The sequence below is a fragment of the Callorhinus ursinus genome, unplaced genomic scaffold, assembly GCF_003265705.2.
Source record: "Callorhinus ursinus isolate GAN/ISIS: 27379988/994484 unplaced genomic scaffold, GSC_fseal_2.0 scaffold43, whole genome shotgun sequence".
NCBI classification, from domain to species: Eukaryota; Metazoa; Chordata; class Mammalia; order Carnivora; family Otariidae; genus Callorhinus; species Callorhinus ursinus.
Genome location: NW_027397105.1, coordinates 12,035,220 through 12,056,950, shown reverse-complemented (window position 1 = coordinate 12,056,950; position 21,731 = coordinate 12,035,220). Strand labels below are relative to the sequence as shown.

The 21,731-nt window shown below is 57.1% G+C and overlaps 1 protein-coding gene across 4 annotated transcripts in view; it reads left to right on the top strand.

Annotated features, from left to right (window-relative positions):
• Positions 1-6,756: 6,756 nt before the first annotated feature.
• RAI1 (retinoic acid induced 1) overlaps positions 6,757-21,731 on the top strand; it is a 118,205-nt gene continuing 103,230 nt past the window's right edge. Inside the window, exon 1 of one of the 4 annotated variants that reach the window (XR_012375034.1) lies at positions 6,757-7,120. The gene's annotated coding sequence lies outside the window, so the exon portion shown is untranslated. Of the gene's footprint in view, positions 7,121-15,354; positions 17,537-17,567; positions 17,587-21,731 lie in introns of those variants that run through there. The other 3 variants (XM_025864403.2, XR_012375035.1, XR_012375037.1) reach the window with 3 other exon arrangements.

Sequence of the window (21,731 nt, the reverse complement as noted above, 5' to 3'; positions counted from 1 at the left end):
GTAGCTAAGCACTTTTATTTTCACCACTGACAATAACAAAAAATCTGGAGGGCCCGAAAGTACGGCAGTACCAACCCTCCTATTTAAGAGAAACCCGTGACCCACATATCCCTTGGGATGGTGCATGTGTAGTAAAAGCTTAAAGACCAGCAAGGGGGCAGCAGGGGTGGGAGTCTATGATCAGGAACACGGCTGTATTGGCGAAGGTCTATTTCTTGAGCTGACAAAAATGGGTTCAGGGGACTCAGGATTCCATCACTGAATTACTCCTTTACCTTCTTGAATATTTTAAATATTTTACAATGAAAAACTGGGGGTGAGTGTTATTCTCCAGCTCTCCGCTAACGCTGGTCTGAGGTCCTGAGTCATATTCAATTACGGGACTGCTGTCTTAGCCAGCCTGAGTCCCTTCATCACATCCTGCTTCTGTTTGCATACCCCCAGAGACAGGAAGCTTACTCTCTCTCAAGGTGGTCCTCTCATGGTCCTCGTTGAACAACTCTAACTGTGGGAGAGTTCTTCCTCATGGAGTCAACATCCTGCTCCAGGTCCTCCTACCCACTGGAACCACACGATCTGTATGCCAGTCTACAAGGCCAGGGCAGGCCTTCAGATCTTTGCGGATAGTGGTCATGCTCCCATTCTCACGTTCCTCGTTTTCCTTCTCCAGGTAAAGCAGCTTCGGTTCTCTTAGAGACAAGTGACAGAAAATCAACTCAAACTGATTTATTTATACAAACAGGTGAATTTACTGGTTGTGTAACTAAAGGTCGAGGAGTTTCTGAGCTTCAGGCATAGCTGGATCCAGGTGCCCAGATGGTATCTCTAGGTGTGTCTCCATACAGCTTTTCTCCATATTGGCTTTATTCTCAGGCCCACAGCCAACCAGCTTAACAACCCCTGGAGGGGCCTGCAAAGCTCAACAGCTCCGGCAAAACTCCCAGAGGGCTTGGGTCCTGTGGCCATTCCAGAACCAATCACTGTGGCCAGGCAAATGGGGCACTTTGATTAGTAAATCTGAGTCATAGGACCATCTCTGTATCCCAGAGGTAGGGTCAGCCCAAGCTGAACCACATGGGCTGAAAGTGGGAAAGAATGTTTCCCATGGGAAAATCAAAATCGATGTGTTATTACCACCAAAAGACAGGTTGTATTGGGTAGGACAAAGATTCTGGAAAGAGATCCACAATGGCTGAGACAAGATGGAATTTTATCCCTCCTTCATGTGATTCTGGATGCAACAAATCCCAGACGGATCCAGCTAATCCTGATGATGGGGGTCCTGGGCAGCTGAGCATTTGTTATCTGCATTGGAAGTAAAGGTTGTTAAAAATGTGACCAGATTTGCTACTGTCCTGGCCACTTACAAACTTAGTCGCCATTCAAACATCCCACCCGTTTGCACCAGCTCCTCTCCCACCCCTCTCACTAGTATCCTTTCTGGCAGGTTCACTTACACAAGTTGATGGTGAAGGAAATCTTCAAATCTTAACCCAAACTGTAGAATTTCACAAAGTTGGTCACGGGGGTGCTGGAGAATTCCTAGTGTCCCAGGCACTGTGGCTGACAAATCAAGGCTCCATCTGGCTGGGTCGGCCCCATCTAAACAACGAAAACCCCAAATGTGAAGAAGTGTTTCAGGATAGGATTTTTTTTTTTTTTTTTAGGTAGGCGCCACACTCAGCGTGGAGCCCAATGCAGGGCTTGAACTCACGACCCTGAGATCAAGAGTCGAACTCTCTTCCGACTGAGCCAGCCGGGCGTCCCTAATTTCATTTCTTTCAAAATAAAATTTAAATGAAACTTTTTTCCTCCAATTACTAAGAAGCGTGCGTTCCCAATATAAGGGAATATGTGGTCAAAATGGCCTTTTTCTTGAGATAACAAGGCCTCCAGAATAGGTCCAATGTCTGTGTTGCTCAGCAGCCACGGGTGTTGGGGTGGGGGTATGGGAGTTGCATTGCCTTATCCTGGAGATGGAATCTAGAACAGGGCTTTCACTCAACTAATGTGTATTGAATTAATTAATTAATGAGTGAGTGAATGAGCGAGCAAGTGAATGGAGGATCCAAGTGATGCCTATTTGACTCTGGGGCCCTTTAAAGGACATCCTGGGACTGGACAGATTCCTCCTGACCCTACAGTGCTCAGACTCACCTGAAGCTAAGCATGGCCGGTACTTCCTCCTTCTGGTCTTTCTGTTGGAGGTCAGAGGCCTTGCGAGAAGCCCAGGGGTCTCTCACTGCTATGTGGCCCCCATCATTGACCCCTTCCTCTCTGAAATGGACGGGCCCATCTCTCTTCCTGGCCTGCCTTCCTTCTCAAGAGCTCTGAGCACTGGCAAGACCTTTGCAAATAAATGGCTCCGTTCCCTTTTGCCTTCAGATAGGGGTGGCGCAGCATGATGGGCCCACTTCACAGAGGCTGGGAGTGGAAAGAGAGCCTCGGTGGCCATGCGGAGCTCACAGCACCCAGCTTTTTTAAACTTCTCACGATAAGCCCTTGAGGTGGGCATCGCTGCACTGTCCCTGTGGATATGATGGAGCTGGGACAGGCCTTCCCCTCTGCTTCTCCAACTGGCTCCTCTGGTTACTGACTAAGCAACCGGCCGGACTACCAGCTACAAACACTGAACCGACCAACTCCGGGAACATTTCCTCCCCCCTCTGAGCCTCTATTTTCTCCTCTGCAAAATGCGGATAGTGAGTCTCTACCCCACAGACCAAAAATGCACAGGGCTCAGTATGTGCTGGCTGAGTCCTCGCTAATGGGAGGCCTGCTGCACGTTTCACACTCTGCAGGGGCTGCAGAAGAACAGCCCGGAGACCCCAGGAGCTTTGGTCTCAGAGAAGGCAAGCTGGCAGTGTGGGGGAGCTCCGGCTGGGCACATGGACACACCTGCGCTTTCCTGCTCTAGGTACTTCACCTCCGTGGCCTCCGTTTCCTGGTGTGAACCAGGGGGTTATTGGAACGGGGATGCCTACCCAACCAGGTGGAGGCTTAGTGAAATGCTCCCTTCGTATTCTATTGAGTGAGCAGATGATAAGCCTACTCTCTCAGGAAACTCGATCCTATCTTGAGATAGATCCTTCCCCTTCCCCTGTCCTCCAGCCCACAAGGGTCTCTCTCTCCCTAATAGAGGTCTTTGTCTCCTTTCAACCTAAGAGAAAACCAGGGGGAGCTCAAGGTCAACGTCACACAGATGCAGAACTGGGTCTCAAAAGCCCTCGGGAGAGGGAGGATATCTCAAACTCGAATGCTTTGGCGGGGGGGTCAGCTGGGTGATTTAAATGTGGGCATAGAACAATAGGTACAATTTACATTCCTTAAAGGTATTTCAATTCAGCGAGAACTTAGATTCCTTAAAGGTATTGAACTCCAAATTTTCAAACACTTTGCTCTGCCCTCTAGTCAACACAAACCCAGCACCCTGGATTCCACGTTCAAGCAGCAAGTTTGAGACTTTTGTGCCAACACTATCTTTACTGGGGTCTGTGGCACAGTGGGCCACCTCCCTCCTGGCCCTCTTACTGGCATCCGGCTAAGAATGACAAGCAAGCTCTCAGCAGAAATCTCTTGGACTTTGCTGACAGTGACCCCTGATCAGTTCCCGGTTCTCTTCTGAGAAGCCCCAGGCCCTCCCCTGATGAAAGCAGCCCCGGGGCAAATCACTCTTCAGATCCCAGCTCACAGGTCACCTCCTCCAGGAAGCCTTCCCTGAATTCCTCAACAGGACCAGGCCTGTGTTCCATAGCACACTTTTCCCAGGAAACTTTTACATTGCAACCCAGAGTCTTACCTGATGTCAGAACCACAGTGGGCACTCAAGTAAATACACATGGAATAGGTGAATAAACTCACCAGCTGTACAACCTCGGACAAGTGACTTCATCTCTTCTGAGCCTCGATTTTCTTATCCGTAAAATGTGTTATAATGAGGGAGCATTCAGAGAAGCTATGGAATGTGAGGTTGAATAATGGTTCACAAAGAAATCCAGGTCTTAATCCCTGGAAACTGACTGTTCTTGTGCATGGCAAACAAACAAACAAAAAAAGGTGGGGGGTGGGGGTGGGGAGAGGTGTCCTTGCAGCTGTGATTAAATTAAGGGTCTTGAGATGGGAGATTATCCCAGATTATCCAGGTGTCCCTAATGTCATCACATAGGTCCCTATAAGAGGAGGCAAAGAAGGTCAAGGGAGGAAGTAGGAGGTGGGACAACAGAATCTATGGTCTTCTTGCATTTTCTAGCTTCTGGAGGTCACCAAGCTGTCACAAGCCCTGAAATGCAGGTGGCCTCCAGAAGCTAGAAAAGGCAGGGAACAGATTCTTCCCCAGAGTCTCCAGAAGGAGCTAGCCCTGCCAGCACCTCGCCTGGAGCCCTGAGGAACTGATTTCAGGCTTTTCTGACCTCTAGAACTGTACAGAATAAATGTGTGTTGTTTTAAGCCACTGAAGTTGTGGTCATTTGCCGCACTTACATTTGTTATTGTTATTGTAGGTGCTCAACAATGGCAGTGGTTGGTAGTTGGACCCCCCCCCCCACAATCTCCTTCTCCCCGGGGAGGCCTGCTCTTCTAGCAGCCCACTGGGGTTCCTGGTGTCAGGCCTTCCCCTCGGCTCTCCCAGAAGCAGGTTGAGGCTGCGTGAGGGCAGGAGACTGGACATGGTGGGGGCTAGGAAGTCGCTGGCTGGATGAAAGGGGCCATTCCCATTCAGCTAGTATTTGACCTAAAACAGTAACAGCGTCCCCTGCATGCCAGGCTCGGGGCTAAACGCTTCACACACCTGACTTAATTCAATCCTCTCAACAACCGCAGGAAGTCGGCACTGCTGTTATCCCCATTTTACAGATGAGGAAACAGAGACCCAGCAAGTTGAGAGGTTTGCTCAAAGCTGGTGCAAATGAGGCAGACTTAGAAACCAGGTCTGTCTCCCCACCGCCAACCACCCAAGAACATGTGCTTAGAACTAGCTTAGAACTAGCTTAAAACAGCGCGGCTCACCTTGTGACCCAGCCTCTGCCTTGCTCCCACCGTTCACCATTCTCCGTGGGAGACAGGTGGCTGAGCTCAGTCAAGGGCCCGGGCTGCAGGTCTGGGCTCTGTCACTTTAGCTTGAGAACCTGGACAGGTGACCTCACCACCCTGTGCCTCAGTTTCCTCTGTGAGCCTGCCTCACAGAGGAGCTGCCAGGATCAAGGGAGACAACCCACAGAAAGAGGGACAGTGTCTAGTACAGAGGAAGGGCACCTTACCTACCCCAGTCCCTCTTTTACCAATGATGAAGCTGAGGTTTGATAGGAGACCTCACTAGTCCCAGGTCACCTGGGAGCTCTGATGCTTCGCTCTCCCCTCCATAGGACCAACAGACCCCAGAGGGTGGGGGGCTGGGGGCGGGCATTCTCCCAGAGCAGGTGGCTGTGGGTTTCTGCCTGAGCCCTGGTGAGTCAAAGCCTTGGAGCAGCAATTGCTTAGGGAACCTATAAGTTCATAGACTTATTCACTCACTCATTTATTCAATATTCCTTTTTGTACCCTCTGCCAATGGCTTCCTTCCCATAGCTCCAGAACTTTGCATCCAAATTCCTCACCAGGCCCTCTGTAGCCTTGAAGACGGAGGTCTTCTCTTACGGTTCTGCCTTCAGTGTGCCTCCGGCTGGTCGGCTGGTCACCTGGCTCTTTTTTTTTTTTTTAATTTTATTTATTTATTTGAGAGAGAGAGAATGAGAGATAGCACGAGAGAGAAGAGGGTCAGAGGGAGAAGCAGACTCCCCGCCGAGCAGGGAGCCCGATGCGGGGCTCGATCCCGGGACTCCAGGATCATGACCTGAGCCGAAGGCAGTCGCTTAACCAACTGAGCCACCCAGGCGCCCTCGCCTGGCTCCTTATCCACCAAGCTCTCCCCTGTTTCAGGGCCTCTCCACGCGGCACTTCTGTTCCTTCTGCTGGGAATGCTCTTCTCCGGGCTCTGCGCCCCGCAGGCTTCCTTCCTGCTATTCAGTTCTCTGCTCAGATAGGCCTCCTTCTCTCACTTCCAGCTAAATAGCCCCTACCCGCCACTTCACCTGCTAATTTGCTTCCTAGAACTCCTAACTCCCTGAAATTACCTTCTTTATGTATGTAAGCATTTGTTTGCTGTCTGTCTGTCCGCAACAGGATGTCAGCATGACAGCAGAGACCATTTGTCTCTGTTCATTCCCCAGCGTCCAGCAAGGTGCCGGGAACCCAGTACGTGGAGAAATTTCTGTCCAGCCTATTGAGTTTAGAAGTTGAAAAGATGTTTCCCAAACCGTAAAGACGAGGTAATAGTGACGGCTGATGGTGGAGTGAACGTGGGAGCCTGGCCTAGGAACCAGGCCAGACACTGGAAGCATCTGAGGGCAGGATGCCAGTCCAAATCCTCCGCCCGAGGTTCCAGCCCCCCACCCAGTCCCCGGGTCCCAACGCGTCCCCCGGCCCCGGGCGGGGCGTGCGAGTCTGGGAGGGCTCCACCTGGATCGCACGCAAGGCGCCCCCCCCCCCCCGCCCCCCCCCCCCCCCCCGCTCCGCCACCTCCGGGCAGGCGGGCGGGCGGGGGGACGCGCAGTGGGGCGCGCGGGCCGCCAGGGGGTGCTGTCGGGGCGCGCACGGCCCACCTGGCGCCTGGGGCCTCGAGCGAGCGCAGCCAGGCCGCCCGGGAACTTTTTTCCTCCCGCTCTCGCTCTCCTTCTCCCCCCGCGCGTCGCCCGCCCGCCCGCCCGTTGGCTCTTCCTGTGCGGAGGGGATCGCATTTCCCCGCGGCACCCGCGGACACCAGGCAGGCCCGGCCGGGTGCGCGGCCAGGGCCCGCTCCCCGCGCCGCCGGCTCCCCGCGCCCCCGGGCGCCGCCCCCGCCGCGGCTGGGCTCGGAGAGTCGAGTCGGAGAGCGAGGCGGCGGCGAGGGCGAGAGGCGAGCCGAACAGGCCGCCCTGCCCGCCGCCGGAGCGCCGGCGCGAGGAGGGGGCGCCGCGGCCCACCCTCCTTCCTGCCTGGCCGCGGGCCGGCCGGGCCGCCGCGCCCTGACCCCCATGGCCGCCCGGGCCTGCGGGCCGCGAAGTCGCAGCGCCAGACCCAGGGCCCCCGAGTGAGCGCGGGCGCCGAGGTGAGCACCGAGCGCTGGGGCGCGGGGGGCGCTGCCGGGGCAGGGGCGGCGCGAGGCGTCGGGATCCGAGGCAGGGTGAGGAATGGAGGCGGGCTCGGGGGCCGAGTGCGCCGCGGGCCGGGGATGTGGGGGTCCGCGAGGTCACGGCTTTGTGTGGTGTGGGGGTGCGCGAGGTCACCGGATGGCCGTCTGGGGGGCGCGAGCGGCGACGGTCCGTGTGGCCCGGGGGCTGTGCGTTCGCGGTGGCCCGGAGTGCTGCCGCGCGGGGCGTGGGGACGCGGGGGGCACTCGCCCGGCGCCGGGGCGGGAGGGGAGCTTTGTGAGTGCGCCCGGGGTGGGGGGGCGGGGAGCCGACTTGTGCGAGTAGGACTCGGGGCCTGGCGTGCGGCACCGCGCGGGAGGCAGGGCGCCAGGGGCGGTGAGGGCCCGGCGTGGGGAGATGGGGCGCGCGGGGCTCTCTGCGGTGCCCCCCACGCGGGCAGCGGCGCCCGGGCCTGTGCGCAGGCCCCGCGACCCGGCAGGAAGCGGCCCCGGAGGCCCGGGCAGCTCCGACGCGGCCAGGCCCCGGGCGCACGGGCCCTTCGGGGGTGACGTCACGGTCGGGGGCGCCGGACACGCGAGCCCCGAGTCCCCGCACCGCGGCGAGCCGGCCAGCTCCCTGGCCCCCGCGCCTTGGAGGCAGGGGTCCCGGGAGGAGGGCGCGGGGGCCGGGCGTCGGGCGGCGTCGCGGAGCGCGGCGGGGGCGAGGGGGTGTCAGGACGCGGGGGGTGACATTTGGAGCCTCGGTCGCGCCGGGGGACCTCGGAGGAGGGGCGGAGGGGAAGCGAAACATCAGTCAGGCCCGAGGCCGCTGCGGCCCCAGCTTCCTGGGACGCCCGTCTTCCCAGCGAGCCCGTTTCCCTTCTTGGGGCTCTTAGTCCTCCTCAAATCCACGCCGAGGGCCGGAGTGCGGACCCGAGCCGGGCCCTCATGGGAGCCCGCGATCGGGCGGCGGTGGGGCGGGGGTGCGGGGGAGCGCTGGGGTTTCGGCTCCGAATGGACAAAACCGAGTGTAACAATGCGCTATTGGGGGGCTGGGGGAGGGGAGGCAGCGCGCCTGAATGGCGGACCCGGGCCCTGAGCTTCCCCGCTCGCAGCACTCCCTCCCGCAGCGCCTTTGCCATGCTTTCAGCAGGCTCTGATTCAAGAACCCACGCGGGACCCGCACGGCTCCCTCCCACCCAAAGTGCCGCCCCCCTCACCCCCCTCCCGCTTCATTTCTCTTTCCAACGCAGCGGTGTGTGGAGGATTCAAGGGCATTACATCTGGTTGCAATCCGGTTTCAGGCCGCTGCCGGGCTGTTAAAACCTCGCGCTGACGTCAGAGCAGGGGAATTACTTCTTTTTATTTTATCTTTTTTTAGTTGTCTGCTGCCCTGGGAGGGGAGGCGGGGGTGGGTTAGGCGAGCTCCGAAGTGGAGGCGCCGCCGGCGCCGTGGGAGCCCCAGGCTGGGGGCTCTGCTTCTCTTCCTCCACCCCATCCTCCATACAGACCTTGCCCTGCCTAGGTCAGGCTCAGCCAGGGTGGGGGCAGCTCTCGCTGCGGACTCCGTGGAGGCCCCTCCCGATTGACCACACAGCTGTGTTTCCAGAGGCTTCCCTGGGTTGTGGCTTTGGGGATATGGAAGCTGGAAAGGAATCTTGTTTCTCACCCCAACCCTTTGACAGCGGAGGGGGTATATGGGACCCCAGGAGCATCCCTAGGAGCTTTGGGTGACACAGAAGAGTGAGCACAGACCTTCTGGGCTGGGAGAGGCTCCATTCCAGAACTCTGGTGAAGGCTCTCAAAGGCAAAAAGGTTTGGAAGGAAGCAGAGTTATCAAGAGATGACCCAGGCCCCAGAAGCCAACTCTAGAGTGAGCTGAATAGGACTTATCCCAAGAGCCAGGGGCCCCTCTGGCTTCTTCCTAAAGGGAGGGAACTCACCCACTCGGAAACACCAGCTCTCTTTCCCTGGACCAGGAGGCCCTTGCAGGCGCCCTCCCCCTACCCCATTCCTTTTAGACTCCCAAGTCTAGACCGATGGCTTTCAAACTCTGCCAGAAACCTGTAGTAAGAAATACATTTTAGGTCACAATTCTCTTCACCACCACTATATAAAACTGAAACAAAAGTTTAGTGAAATAACTCTTTCCTCTACTTTGTCTGCTGAGCTGATACTTTCTGTTCTAGCCTATTTGGGTTTTTTTTTTTTTTTTTTTAAATACTGGTTGTTGGGGCGCCTGGGTGGCTCAGTCGTTAAGCGTCTGCCTTGGGCTCAGGTCATGATCCCAGGGTCCTGGGATCGAGCGCCGCATCGGGCTCCCCGCTCCACGGGAAGCCTGCTTCTCCCTCTCCCACTCCCCCTGCTTGTGTTCCCTCTCTCGTTGTGTCTGTCTCTGTCAAATAAATAAATAAAATCTTAAAAAAAAATAAAATACTGGTTGCAACCCACTAAATTGATTTCACAATCCACTAATGGGTCATACCCAGAGTTTGAAAAAACAGTCTACAAAATGAATCTGGCTTCTATTCATTCCACAAACATTAATTGAGGCCCTGACAAGTTCTCTCTTTTTTATTACTCAAGTAACACATGGATTCATTCTTATTGTGAAAAATGCAAATAACCCGGAAGTATAGAGAGTAAAAGTAAAAGTGTCTTCTTCAACCCCCCCCCACAGGTAACCCCAGTTAAGAGTTTGAATGTATTCTCCTAGACGGTTTTGCTACTTGCTTACATATATATATATATCATATATGCCCATACTTAGTTTTCTTTTACCCCAAATGAGAATACATCTCAGGCTCTTACTCTTTTTGTGGGGGGGGGGCTCTTACTCTTTTCTCCTTTCCATTTGTCTTGGGGAGACCACAGGGTGAGGTGCTCCAGGGCAAGGCTCCTGGCTCTGCCACACACTGAATGGGTTACTTACCTCTCTGTGTCTCTGTGTGCTGTCTGCCCAGAGGCATAATGAGGGTACTGGCCTCACAGGACTCTAGTGAAGGTTTAATGAGTTAGTCCATGTAAACACATAAAGCTTAGAACAGTACTTGTCCCGCTAAATGCCGGTTGGCACTATCAACATTATTAGCACTAGTTTATTTCCATGGCAGTCCATGCATGCATCGTGTTGCTTTTACTTATTTATTTGAGAGAGAGCGTGCAAGCAGGGGAAGGGGAGAGGGAGAGGGAGAATCCTCACATTCCCCTACTGGGTGTGGAGCCCAGTCCCACGACCCAGACGCTCAACCAACTGAGCCACCCAGGCAGCCCATCTTGTTGCTTTTAATGGCCACCTGTGGCTGTGAGGTGAATGCCGCCCCCCCCCACTTTCGAATGTGTGACTCCACAGGGAGGGACAGGGTGGAGCAACGGACGCTGGGCAGGGTTTCTGTGGGAGAGGTACCTGGGCTCATTGGCCCCAAGGGAACAGGTATTTTCCAAGGACCCACCATTTCTGAGCTCCTGTGCTTCGTGCACCTGCCTCCAGAAAGGTCACAGCCCAGTGGGTGACTGAGAGCCAGATAATACCCAAGGGAACCAGCATTGTCATGGGAGCTTGAGCCAGGTTTCGGGCAGGAAACAGGTCACCCCTGTGAAGGCACCATGTAGGTGTTACGGAGATGATAAGGGCATGAGTGTAGGGCAGCATCTTTGGGAAGACTCGTCCAGGCGGAGAAGAGCAGAGGGAGACTGTGTATAATTCCCTTCCATTACGGGTGGGACAGATGACTTGAGCTTTAGGATTCCGTCTCGACCAGAGTCGAGAGGCAGGGGCTTCGTGGAAGAGGGGGCTTGGAGCAGGTGCTTCAAGCACCGGCAAGTAAGAACAAGAGGCGCATTCCTGGTGGAGGGAACACTCCAGCAAGTGTTTGGAGGCTGGAACGGACGTGGCGCGTGTCCCGTGGCCAAGAGGGGAGGAACTACCTCAGAAAGAATGATGACGGAAGAGGCTGGGCTGTTACTGGGGCCTCCCTGGCCTCCCTGCCTCCATCCTGCCCCCTCCCAGCGTGGGCCAGAGCGATCTTTTGGGATCACTACCAGAGTGATCTTTCTTAACCGTAGCAGATGCTTCCAGGGGCTCCTGCTACCTTCTGAATACAGGTCCAGCCCGTGGTCCTTCCCCCACGGCAGGGGCCCCTTCTGGTGCCCTCCACCTGCCCTGCCCCATTCAAGCCCCTGCTTTCCCCTTGGGTCCCACGGAAGCCTTCTCCCCAGCATTCGGCCGTGTGTACGTGTGCCTGCCGCTTCCACCTAGGATGCCCTTCACCTTCCTCCCTGCCTCCCAAGACCAAAACAGACGTCCTATGTCCTCCTGCTCTGACCTGTGAGGCAGACTGAGTCATCTCCCTTTGTCTATACCCGCGGCCTAGCCATAGCATTTATCATGACATTATCGGTAATTCTGTCAGTGTCTGTCCTGCCCACAAGGCTGGAGCATCTAGGCCCGAGAGCACACCTCCCTCCTCTCCTGGCCCCAGTGCCAAGGGCGAGGCCTGGAACTAGGGAGACGCTTGAAAATGCTTCCTGGCAGGGAGGGCTAGGTGCGCAGGGCCGGGTGAGAGCCCCGACACGGTTTCTGCGGGCCCCTGTGTGGGCCCCTGAGATCCCCGGCAGCCGCCCGCCCGTGGGATCTTTGCAGATTCTCAGGGCCCTGCTCAGAGGATTCTGTTCTGGCCGACTTCTGAGAGACAAGTGAGGCCAGAGAGGGGCCCAGCACCCCCAGGCTGCTCCCCGAGGGGGCTGGGGAGAAACTGGCTCATCCTGTTTCCCCGGGGATTGAAGAGACTGTGTGAGGCAGAGCTGTGCCCTGTGCCTGGGTGGGTCACTGGGGATCCGAGATTGGAATGTGACACGGCGGGAGGGGAGGGGACAGGGAGGGTGAGTGCCAGGGGCTGGAGGCAAAGACTGGGGCTCTGCTGGCAAAGGAGAGATTTTGTTCTGCTGGTTCTTGAACCCAAGGGAACAGTGCCTGCGTGGTGGTAGGACAGAGGGAGGGAGGGACGGAGCGAAAGGGAGGTGGAGAGGGAAACGTGGAGGGAGGAGGGAAGGAGATGCTCTTCTTGCTAAATAGTATGCTGAGAATCAGGGAAGGAAATACCCAGGAGTACTAGGGCTCTGACACTGAACATTCCTTCCTTCCCTCAGCAGACACCCCCTCGGGTTTTCGCCCTCAGCCCCATGCTCACCCTGGGCCCCAGAGACGAACCCGCATGTGGTCTGGCCTTCCGGGCCCTCGAAGTCCAAGGGCCAGGTGGGCAGTGAACACCCACTTTCTCTACGAAGTGATCAGGCTCGGGAGCAGGCTCCTGGGGTGCCATGGAGGGGCAGGAGCGAGTCCTGTGTGGGGAAACGGAGGCAGCGAGCCAGGGTCGGGGGGAGGGCACTGGGAGCCACCCGTTAGGAGTTGTGGGGACATCTCCCCTCTGCCCTTAGGCTTCGGTCTCAGCTGTAAATTGGGGGCGTCACCAGCTCAGGGCTAAGAAAGTAGGGAACTGAGTGGAGAGAGCTGACAGAACAGGGACAGGCCCCAGGCTGGGGGTCTTGAGGGAGGACCTGCAGACTGGAGCGGAGCGTGGGCCCCCTTTCCTCGAGTCCCCTTCTTGGAGACTGTGCACAGGGCAACACCATGGGGGAGGAGAAGCACCGGTCCAGAATCAGGAAAAGGTTTAGCTCCAACTGCTGCTCAAGGCCTGTCACCTCCCTGTCCCATCGGAGGTGGGAGCATTCACTTCTGCACGCATTTAACTGTGGTGCCGGGGTCGGGGTGTTTTAGGATCTGGGAAGCGAGGAGTTTCTGGACTTGGGGTTAGGCCAGCCTGGGTACAGTCCGGCTACGGACTGCCCTCTCTGAGGCTCCATACCCCCACCTTTCAAATGGGCACCATCCGCGGCCCCTCCGGATCACACACACCACACGTGGCCATTCCTCTTCTTGCTGACGGGGCCTTGCACATGGAATCGATGGCAGCTTTGTACCTCTAAGCCTTCCCGGCCGGCACACGGGCCAAAGCCAAGCGGGGCAGGTGAGAAGGAGAGTTTCCTGGCCAGAGCTTCTGTCCCAGTGCTGGGGGGTGGACCCCCAAGAAGGCCTCTGGCACCTCGTGACTTCGGCGGCAGCGGATGTGGCCGGGTCACCACACGCTCCTTCCCAAATCACAGATGGAGGCCCTGTGGCCCCGCAGGGGCCTGGGAACACAGCCGCGGCATCTCTGATAACCGTGGCATTGTGGCTGAGCACTGGTACCTGGAGCTTAGCCGCCTGGGTTCAGATCCCGGCTCGGCCGCTTACTAACCTGGACGAGTTCCTGATTTCCCTTGCTCAGTTGCCTCACCTGTAAGATGGAGAAAGTGATAGCACCTAGCCCAGAGGATCGTTGGGCAAGTTAATGAGTTAATGCTCATAAAAGACTGACACCAGCGCCTGGTACAGAGAAGGTGCTAGAGAATGGATCCTCCTTACTGGTTTTGCTTCGTGCCCTGAAGAATCTCAGAGAAGGGCTCTGTGCTGGGGGAAGTGTGTCCCAGCCAGGGCTTTCCTGGGAGGGATGACACCCTGGAAGGGAAGGAAAGGAAAGGGAGTGGCAGGCGCCCCTCCCAGCCCCACCGAGACAGGCCGACTGCTTGAATCAGTGCTTGCCACCTCTGGGCCTTGCTGGACCCTTCCATGGTGACCCAGAGCTCTTTCTCTGTCAGGGGAGCTCAGCGGGTAAGGCCTAAGGGTAGGGAGGCCCTGCAAGGGCCTTCTTCACCGGGAAAGGCAGGCTGCAGACTAAGAAAGATTTCAGGATCAAGTATGGACGCTAACAGCGTTTGCTGACTGAGGCATCCTCAGGCGCCAGAGGCCGCCAGACCACATCTGGGGGTCCTTAAGCAGCTCCCTCCAGCGCTCTGAGCCTCGATTTCCTCCCTGATCAAGAACTGAAAATAATAGTACCTACTCCATAGTTTTGTTTTTAAGAAGAGTTTTAAATGAGATGGTGCCCCTAAAGCACTTAGCTGTACTTGGCACATGGCAAAATGGTGAATCAGTGTCACCTATTTGTAATAAGAAAAATTCTCAGAAAATGTAAATGTGAATTGAAACCCTCCTGAAAGATTCTTCTGGGGGGCTTCCACGAGCCCCATGGGACAAAGAATTGTTACAGTGACTGGAGAGACACGGACACCCAGAGAAGTTTAGCTAGCGTAGCAAAGTCACACTGTAATCCAGGGCAGAGAGGAAGGGGGAGCCAGAACTAGGCCTCAGGCTGCTGCTCTCTGAGGCTTTGAGAGTTATTCTTCCAGCGAATAGTTATGGGCAGTCAGCACTGCTATACAGCTGAGGTCACATGGCCCTGTCTTCTGGAAGCTTCTGGTCTGATAGGGCAAATTAAATCTGTACAAGATGATGGTAAGAGGTAAAGAGAAAATAAAAACCACCTGTTCTCTTGGGGGGAGGGAGGAGGAGTCCTGCGTTCATTCACTTTGGGAGGGCACTGTGCCAGGCTTAAAGCAGTGGTTCTCCATTGGGGGTGAGTTTGACCCTCTGGAGACAGGTGGGCCATGTCCGGAGACATTTTTGGTTGTCTCAACTGGGGAGGTACTGGTGTCCAGTGGGTAGAGGCTCGGGATCCTGATGGACATGCTGGGGTGCACGGAAATAACCCCCACAACACATTATCTGGCCCAAAATGTCACTGGTGCCAAGGGAGGTTGACCGCCTGCCCTGGAGAATCGGTACCGGCCGAGCAGATGCCGCCCCTGTCCTTTGGAAGCTTCCAGTCTGGTAGATGGGCAGCCGTTAAAGACATGATTGCATAGATGTGGGGTTAATCGTCATTGTGCTGCAAGCTAAGAAGGTAAAGTGCAGGGAGGAGTAGACCTTGGGGGAAGTCTTTGCAGGCACAGGGCACAGCCCAAGCAAAAGCTCAGAGGCAGACAACCCGAGTGTGTCTGCGGAGACAGCAGAAAATGATCAAGCCGCGGGGGGGGGGGGGGCCCCCAGAGGGGGGGGGAAGATAAAGGCCCATAAGGAACTCTCACCTTCAGCAGCCTGGTTTGAGGGAACCACAACTCCAGTGCACTGTACTTTGGGGTCTGAGCCGAGGGGCCCTGCCCAGGCCTAGTGGGGCGGGGGTGGGGGGGGGGCGGGAGAGCTGTCCTCCCGCGGAGGCCCAGCCTCCACCCTCTCTCTCATTTGCATCCCTCTGATAGGTGGGAAAGAGAGGCAGGAAAAAGGAAAGAGAGAGGAGGAAGAACGTATTTTCATTTCAAACACAGTAGGGGTGGGGGAGGTAGGAAGGAATCTGGTTTAGGATACCTTTGAGACAAGCACAGAAAATCCCCACCATGGCCCAAAATAGCACTAAAAACAGACGTTTTGGCAAATCAGACTTAATTGAGTGGTTCTCTTTTCTTGAGTCCAGCAGGATGTGGACGGAGCTGGCTTTGTTCCCTTAGGGTGACATTGTCCCCTGGGGCCCTCGCCCTGGCTAATTAAACAGAGAGGCCCTGGTCTCCTGGGCAGGACGGGAGCCTGGGGAGCTCAGCCTGGAAGCCCCTTGGCCTTAGCCAGAGGGCCAGAGACAGTGACCTGGGGGGACGACCGGCAGCAGGGCCGGATGGGTGAGAGCAGAGGTGGGAGAGGTCTGGTTCCTCTAAGAAATGGACGCCTGTCTCTCTGGATGCTGAAAGGGATCACAGAGAAAAGCCATCATTTAAAGAGTGCCTGCAATTTTCGTGGGCATTGGGTGGTCTGTCCTCTCTAAGCCTTAGCCACTGCCTTGTACGGATTCTCAAGGAAGCTGAAGCTCAGTGAGGTTAAGTGACCCGCTTGAGGTCACACAGCAACCAAGTGGCGACACTGAGATTGGAGACGGCATCTGCTGGCTCTAACCTGCTCCTCGTTCACCTCCTCATGGTGGCCACTCATCCAGTCGGCAGAGAATCGCTGGCTGTGAAATGATACTGCAACCCGGTGGGAAGTTTTTAGGGCTTGGAGTCAGACAGAAATGAACTTAAATCCTGTCTGGGGCAGTTTGTCTCTGTGGCTTTCTCTCTTGGAGCCTCCTGCCATTTGTCAAGCGGGCACAATCATGCCTTTATCCTGAGTTGCTGTAGGGGTTAAACTCTGCACGGAGGGGACAGGAAGGGGAAGAGGGAGGCCCGGGGAGGTTAGGACCTGCCCAGGGCCACCCAGTGTGGCAGGGTACAATAAAAGAGGCCTGGGTAGAGGGAACCGGGAGAGATTGTTAGATCTTGTGCAGTATCAGTATTGGGTTTCTTTATTTGAACGGGGAGAGAGGGCAGCCCCCACTCTGCAGGTAGAGAAGGTGGTGTGGAATGCGGGTGTTTATTTTTCTTTGCCTGTGAAAGCCCTGTTTCAGCTCAGGCTGATGAGGCTTCCCAAGACACTGCAGAGGGTGCCCGAGGCTACACACTCTGGGGTGCCCACCACGCAGAGGGATCTGCTCAGGCACCTGCCCAGGGTGGGCACTGAGAGGGCACCTACCACGTAAGGCTCCCAGGGCAGCCTGTAAGCCCTCATCCCAGAGCCTGGGATACCCAGGAACCCCCAGAAAGAGTGAGGGGTGGGGGAGGGCCGTAAAACCAGGGTGTCCCTCTGCCTCCTCCAATTCAGCCCTCCTGGCCCCATTCCTCTCCTTATCTCCTGGCAGCCCGTGGGCTGCTGGGAAGTCAGGGGCTGCCTTCCTGATTGACGAACAAAACAAGCCTTGCTCACAAAAGGAGAGAGGAGGTTGGCTGGGCCTCCGGGGCTCCCCTCCCCCTGCCCCAGCCCCTGGCTGCAGGCATCTTTCCTGTTGCACCTAGCTGGCACCCTACATTCTGAGAGGCAGCAAGGGGGCTGCAAAACCATTGTGGGTCAGGCTGCCCCAGCTGGGTGCCCTGGCACCGGGGAGGTGGATTCCAGGAATGCTGGGGTGGCTGTGAGGCAGGGCTTGCTGGAATGGCCGCCCCCCCACCCCCTTCCCTTCAGCTGGCTGGGAGGGCAGCTTGGAGAGGAAGCCAGGCCGGCAGGTAGCAGAGAAAGACATCGGATCCAGGGGGAGCAGCAGAGAAAGCAAACAAACAGGGCTTTGTGTGGCTGCAGATTGGCGTCTCAGAAGGGAAGCCAGGCCTGTGGTAGTGGGGAGGAGGAGGGACCGGGAGGCCAGGCCATTGCTCTGGGCCAGAGATAGGCGGCTGGACCAGCCCAGGCTAGGCGGCCAGGGAGCAGGGAGTGCCACTGTGTGTGGCCAGGCGTCCGGAGTCACAGCCTGGCTGAGTCCCAGCTCTGCCACTTCACTCCTTAACAGCTCTGGGCTTGTTTGCCCACGGAACCTGGGCAGAGTCACTCACATGCAGGACTCGGGAAGATAAGTCATCTGGCCCGACTGGCCGGGCCCAGTCAGTGTGAGTGCCCATCCTACTCTGGTCCCCTATTGTTGCTGGGAGAACACAGGGTAAGAGGGGCTCAGGGGCTCCCCGGGGAGTTGTCAGCTTAGCTGGGTCTCCAGGGAGGGCTGGCAGGGCTGCTCAGAGCCTCGGGCGCTTTGACGGCTTCGAAGGCAGCCATGCTGAGGGGAAACAGGTTCTTGCTGTCCAGTAACAGATGCCTGGGGTGTAGGCGGGTAGAGCTGGCATCGCAGGCCCCCAGGCCTGGGGAACCAAACGCTGCCCCCTGCCCGGGAGGTGGAGGCGCACTAGGCTGGGGGAAGGGCCTTCTTTCGGACAGGCTGAGGGGGCGTTTGGTGGGGGTGGCAAATTCTGGATCCTAGCGCGGGCAGCCCCGGCTCGGCCCGCCTCTGGGGGCAGGGCAGGCCTGGGGGGGCACGGGGGGAGGGAGGCTTAGGTAGGAGCTGTCAGGCCAGACACACTGGCAGCTCGATTATCGCCTCCGGGGCCATTTCCTCTCCTCTCCTCAACCTCGAGAGGGGGCGGCGAGAGGGCAAACGCCCGCGCTTCCTGCCCTCCCCTCCTCTCCCCTCCGCTCCCCTCCCGCGGCGCCCACCATCTTGGCCGCGCCGGGGCCTCCTCCGCGGCGTCCGGCCTGACAAGCCCCGGCCGGCGGGCCGGCGACGCCGGGAGGGGTCGGGAGCCTCGCGGCGCGGAGGCCGCGCCGGGGGGGGGGGGGGGCGGGGGAGGCGGGGCGGCCCGCTCCCGTCGCCATGGCAGCGCCCCGTCCCGGCGTGCTCCGCGGGGCCGCTGGGCGGGGCGGCCGAGGCCCCGCCCCCGCGCGGAGCCCGTGTCTTTCCGGGAACCCGGGGCCGTGGGCATTGGCTTCCAATCCGGGCGCTGCGGCTCGAGGCTCGCTCTGCGACCGGATCCTGTGCGGGTTAGCCTCGGGACGGGCTCTGCTCACAGAGTCCCGCAACCGCACATCAGCGGCGGCAGGAAGCGCCTCCTGGGGCCCGGCTCCTGGGCAGGGAAGTCGTTGAAAGTAGGGCCGGGCCTCCAGGCCACGCTGTCCCGGAGCAGCAGGCTCGGGGCCTCCAACTCTGTCCTTCGCTGGTGCTCCCCGTGGGCCAGCCGGGCCTACCTCCCGACCAAGGGCCAGAGAGAGGAGGGGCCAGGAAGGCACCCCCACCACACAGCACGGCGTCCAAGCCTGGACGCTGCCACCCAGACGGCCTCCCTCCAGCCCAGGAGCGCGGCGCTCCTCTAGTTGGCAGCCATCGGGCTGCCTGGCCGGGAGACACATTCCTACCTCCGGAGCCCGGGCACCCCGCCTGCCCTGGGGGCAGCCCCTTCCGGAACTTTGCTGCCAACCCAGCCCTTCCTCCACCCCTCCTTCCTTCTAGTGCCTTAAGTCCCGGACCCGTCACTCCAGGGCCGCCTTCTGTCCCCCCAGTCTTTTCAGAGGCACCGACTCAGCCGACCCTCTGTCCCCTCCTACCTGGATTGGGCAGACAGCAAAAGGTAATGCCAGCCTTTAGGTCTTGGGAGGCTGTGTGCCTGTTGAGCAACTATCCCTTGGCCTTTCTCAAGCCTCACGCGGTGCACACACGCTCAGGGAGAGTGAGAAAGGGCTTTCAGATGCAACAGGAAGGGGCTCAGGCTCCCTATCCAAAAGAACTTCCCCGTCCTAAACATTTTGTTTTTAACGAAATCATCATGTTCCTTTGTTGAATTTAGAAAAACCTAAATATAGGGTTAAACAAATAAGTAAAAATCCCGTGTTTCTACCCCTACCCCTACATAACCACTGTCAACATTTTTTTCCTAGACATGATAAAGAATATATGATAAGTAAATGTAAAATACGGGACCATTCTATATATTTGGTTTTGGAAGGCCCTTGGTGGGGTTTTTCTCTCACTATAAAAGGAGGACAGGCTTATTACAGACTTTTGGAACATATGACAAGTTAAAAGAAAAACAATTCACCCATACTCCCAGTCTCCAAAGGCAGCCACATTTGACTTCGCCCCCTGTTCACGGGGTTTTTTGTTGTTTAAGCATGCCGTCGTTCCTCCTGTGTGTACCCTTTGATATCCTGCTTTTCTCACTTAATGTCGTGTAACATTCTCCTTTTTCCCCCGAGTCTGTGGGAGTCTTGAGAGAACCGGAACCACATTCTTGTGAGAGCTTCAGAAAAGAGCAGGGCTAGATCCCTTTCTGACTTTGCTCAACCTCTCTCCACGTGTAGACCCTCAGGAGCCCTTCCTCGTTGCCACTAACCTCTGATAAAAGCAGCAGCTGGGGCCAGGGGGTCCTGCTAGCTGAGGGTCCAGGAGGCCACCTAGCCTGCTCAGGGACACTGAAGACTCGTGGCCCCAGCTGGGATTCAGGTCCCGGCAGCAAGGGGCTTTAATTGGCCCCAGCTGCCTGGGGCTGCAGTGAAGGCTCGGACCTCAGCCTCATTCCATTCCTCCTCCATTTCGCCTTTGCCTGAGCTATGCTCAGACCCAGAAACCCTTTGTTGGTCCTGGAACCCACCTTCTGTTCCCTCTCTACGTCCTAGGAGTCATTTTGCTGCTCTAAGCTCCTCTGCCTCTCCCTGGGGGCATGCGGGCCTGGCACCAGGCACAGCCTCCCTATGCCCAGGTGCCCCTCAGGCTTAGCTACAAACTCTCCTTGCCCCCACTCATCCCTGCTGCCAGGCCTTCTCTTCTTCCCCATTCCTGAACGGTTCAGTTCTAACACATCCAAGGCCTGTGTGAAACAGGCCTTGGAAAAATCACAGTTGCCAGGGATGGATTGGCATTTAAAAGGCATCCAAGGCTTGAGGGGCGGGGGGGGGGGGAGCTGAAGAGACAAGAGAATGCAGGGCCCTGTCTCCGAGCAGCAGCTGAATTTAGTGGATGGAAAATCACAGAATGCCCCTTTCCCTGGGAATAACACCCCTGGCAGAAGGGCAGCGGGTGGGGCACCAGACATCATGCCCCAGTGGTCACCCTCCCACCACCACGTGCTCTCCAAAATGAAAAGGTGTGGGAGGGCTGTTGTGAGCCTACAGCCAGTGGCCCTGTAAATTATAATCTCTTAACAGGTTTATTCATTTATAAAATATTTAAGACCTGTTTCACTTTACCTGCAGCAAGGAGGCAGCCAGGTTGGGGCCGAGATTGATGCTCTGAACATGATTTATTTATCTGGATTTTCTCTTCTGGGCTGGGCACCGCCTGCCATGTGGAATTTAACCAAGTGGCAAGATGGGTGTGTATCTGTGTGTGTCCCTGGGCTTGGGGGCCTGTGTGGGCAGCATGTGGTCGTGTCCATTGATGGGGGGGTACTCCACCTGGAGGGGGGGGATGGTTCGCCCGTGGCTGCTACATCCGGGCACGCGTATGAGTCTGTCTGTGTTGGGTTGCTAAGTGTGTGCCTGCGTGTGTGTGATTTGTGCGTAGAGTGGGGGTGTCTGTGTTTGTGACTGGGACCAACGTGTGTGTGTGGTGTGTGTGTGTGTCTGTGTGTGTCTGTGTGTGCGTGTGTGTGTGTCTGGGCTGGAGAAATGAGCTGAGGGGGCTGGTTTGTGTGAGCACATCTTGGGTACCCGTGTGTAGTGGTACAATGGGGGCGGGGGGCTGTGCTCCCCTGTGTGTGTGGTTTGTATGTCTGCGTTTGTGGGCAGGGGACCTGCGTATGTGGCTGAGTGTCTGTCTTCTTGTTGGTGTGTATATCCTGTGGTGTGAGGCCTGTTCTTGTGTGCCTGTGGAGTGTGGTATAGGACTTTTCCCACCTGCTTTTTATCAGTGGTAGAGGCAGTGGTCACTGACTGGGTTGCTGGGCGGAACTCAGTGCCCCGGGGAAATCTGAGTTCGGTGACCCCGGTGTGTAGCTATTCCTCCGGCCCCAGGAAGGACTGGCTTTGGCGGCTGAAGGGACACTGGTAATCCCTGACCCTCTTCCAGCAGAACTGGGCCTTCCCTGACCTTGGCTTAGAGGTCAGAGGAAACTCCAGGGTCACTGTGGTCCAGGCCTGCATTTCACATATGGGGAAACTGAGGTCCAGAGGCCACACAGCCTGTTAGTGGCCAAGCCAGGACCTTCATGCAGAGCCCAGCATCCGCTCTAGTACTCTGCTCTGGGGCAGCCGCTCTGTGGGCCTCAGTTTCCTCTTCTGTTACATGGGAGTGGGTTCCCAGGCCCCTGAGTTCCTCTCACA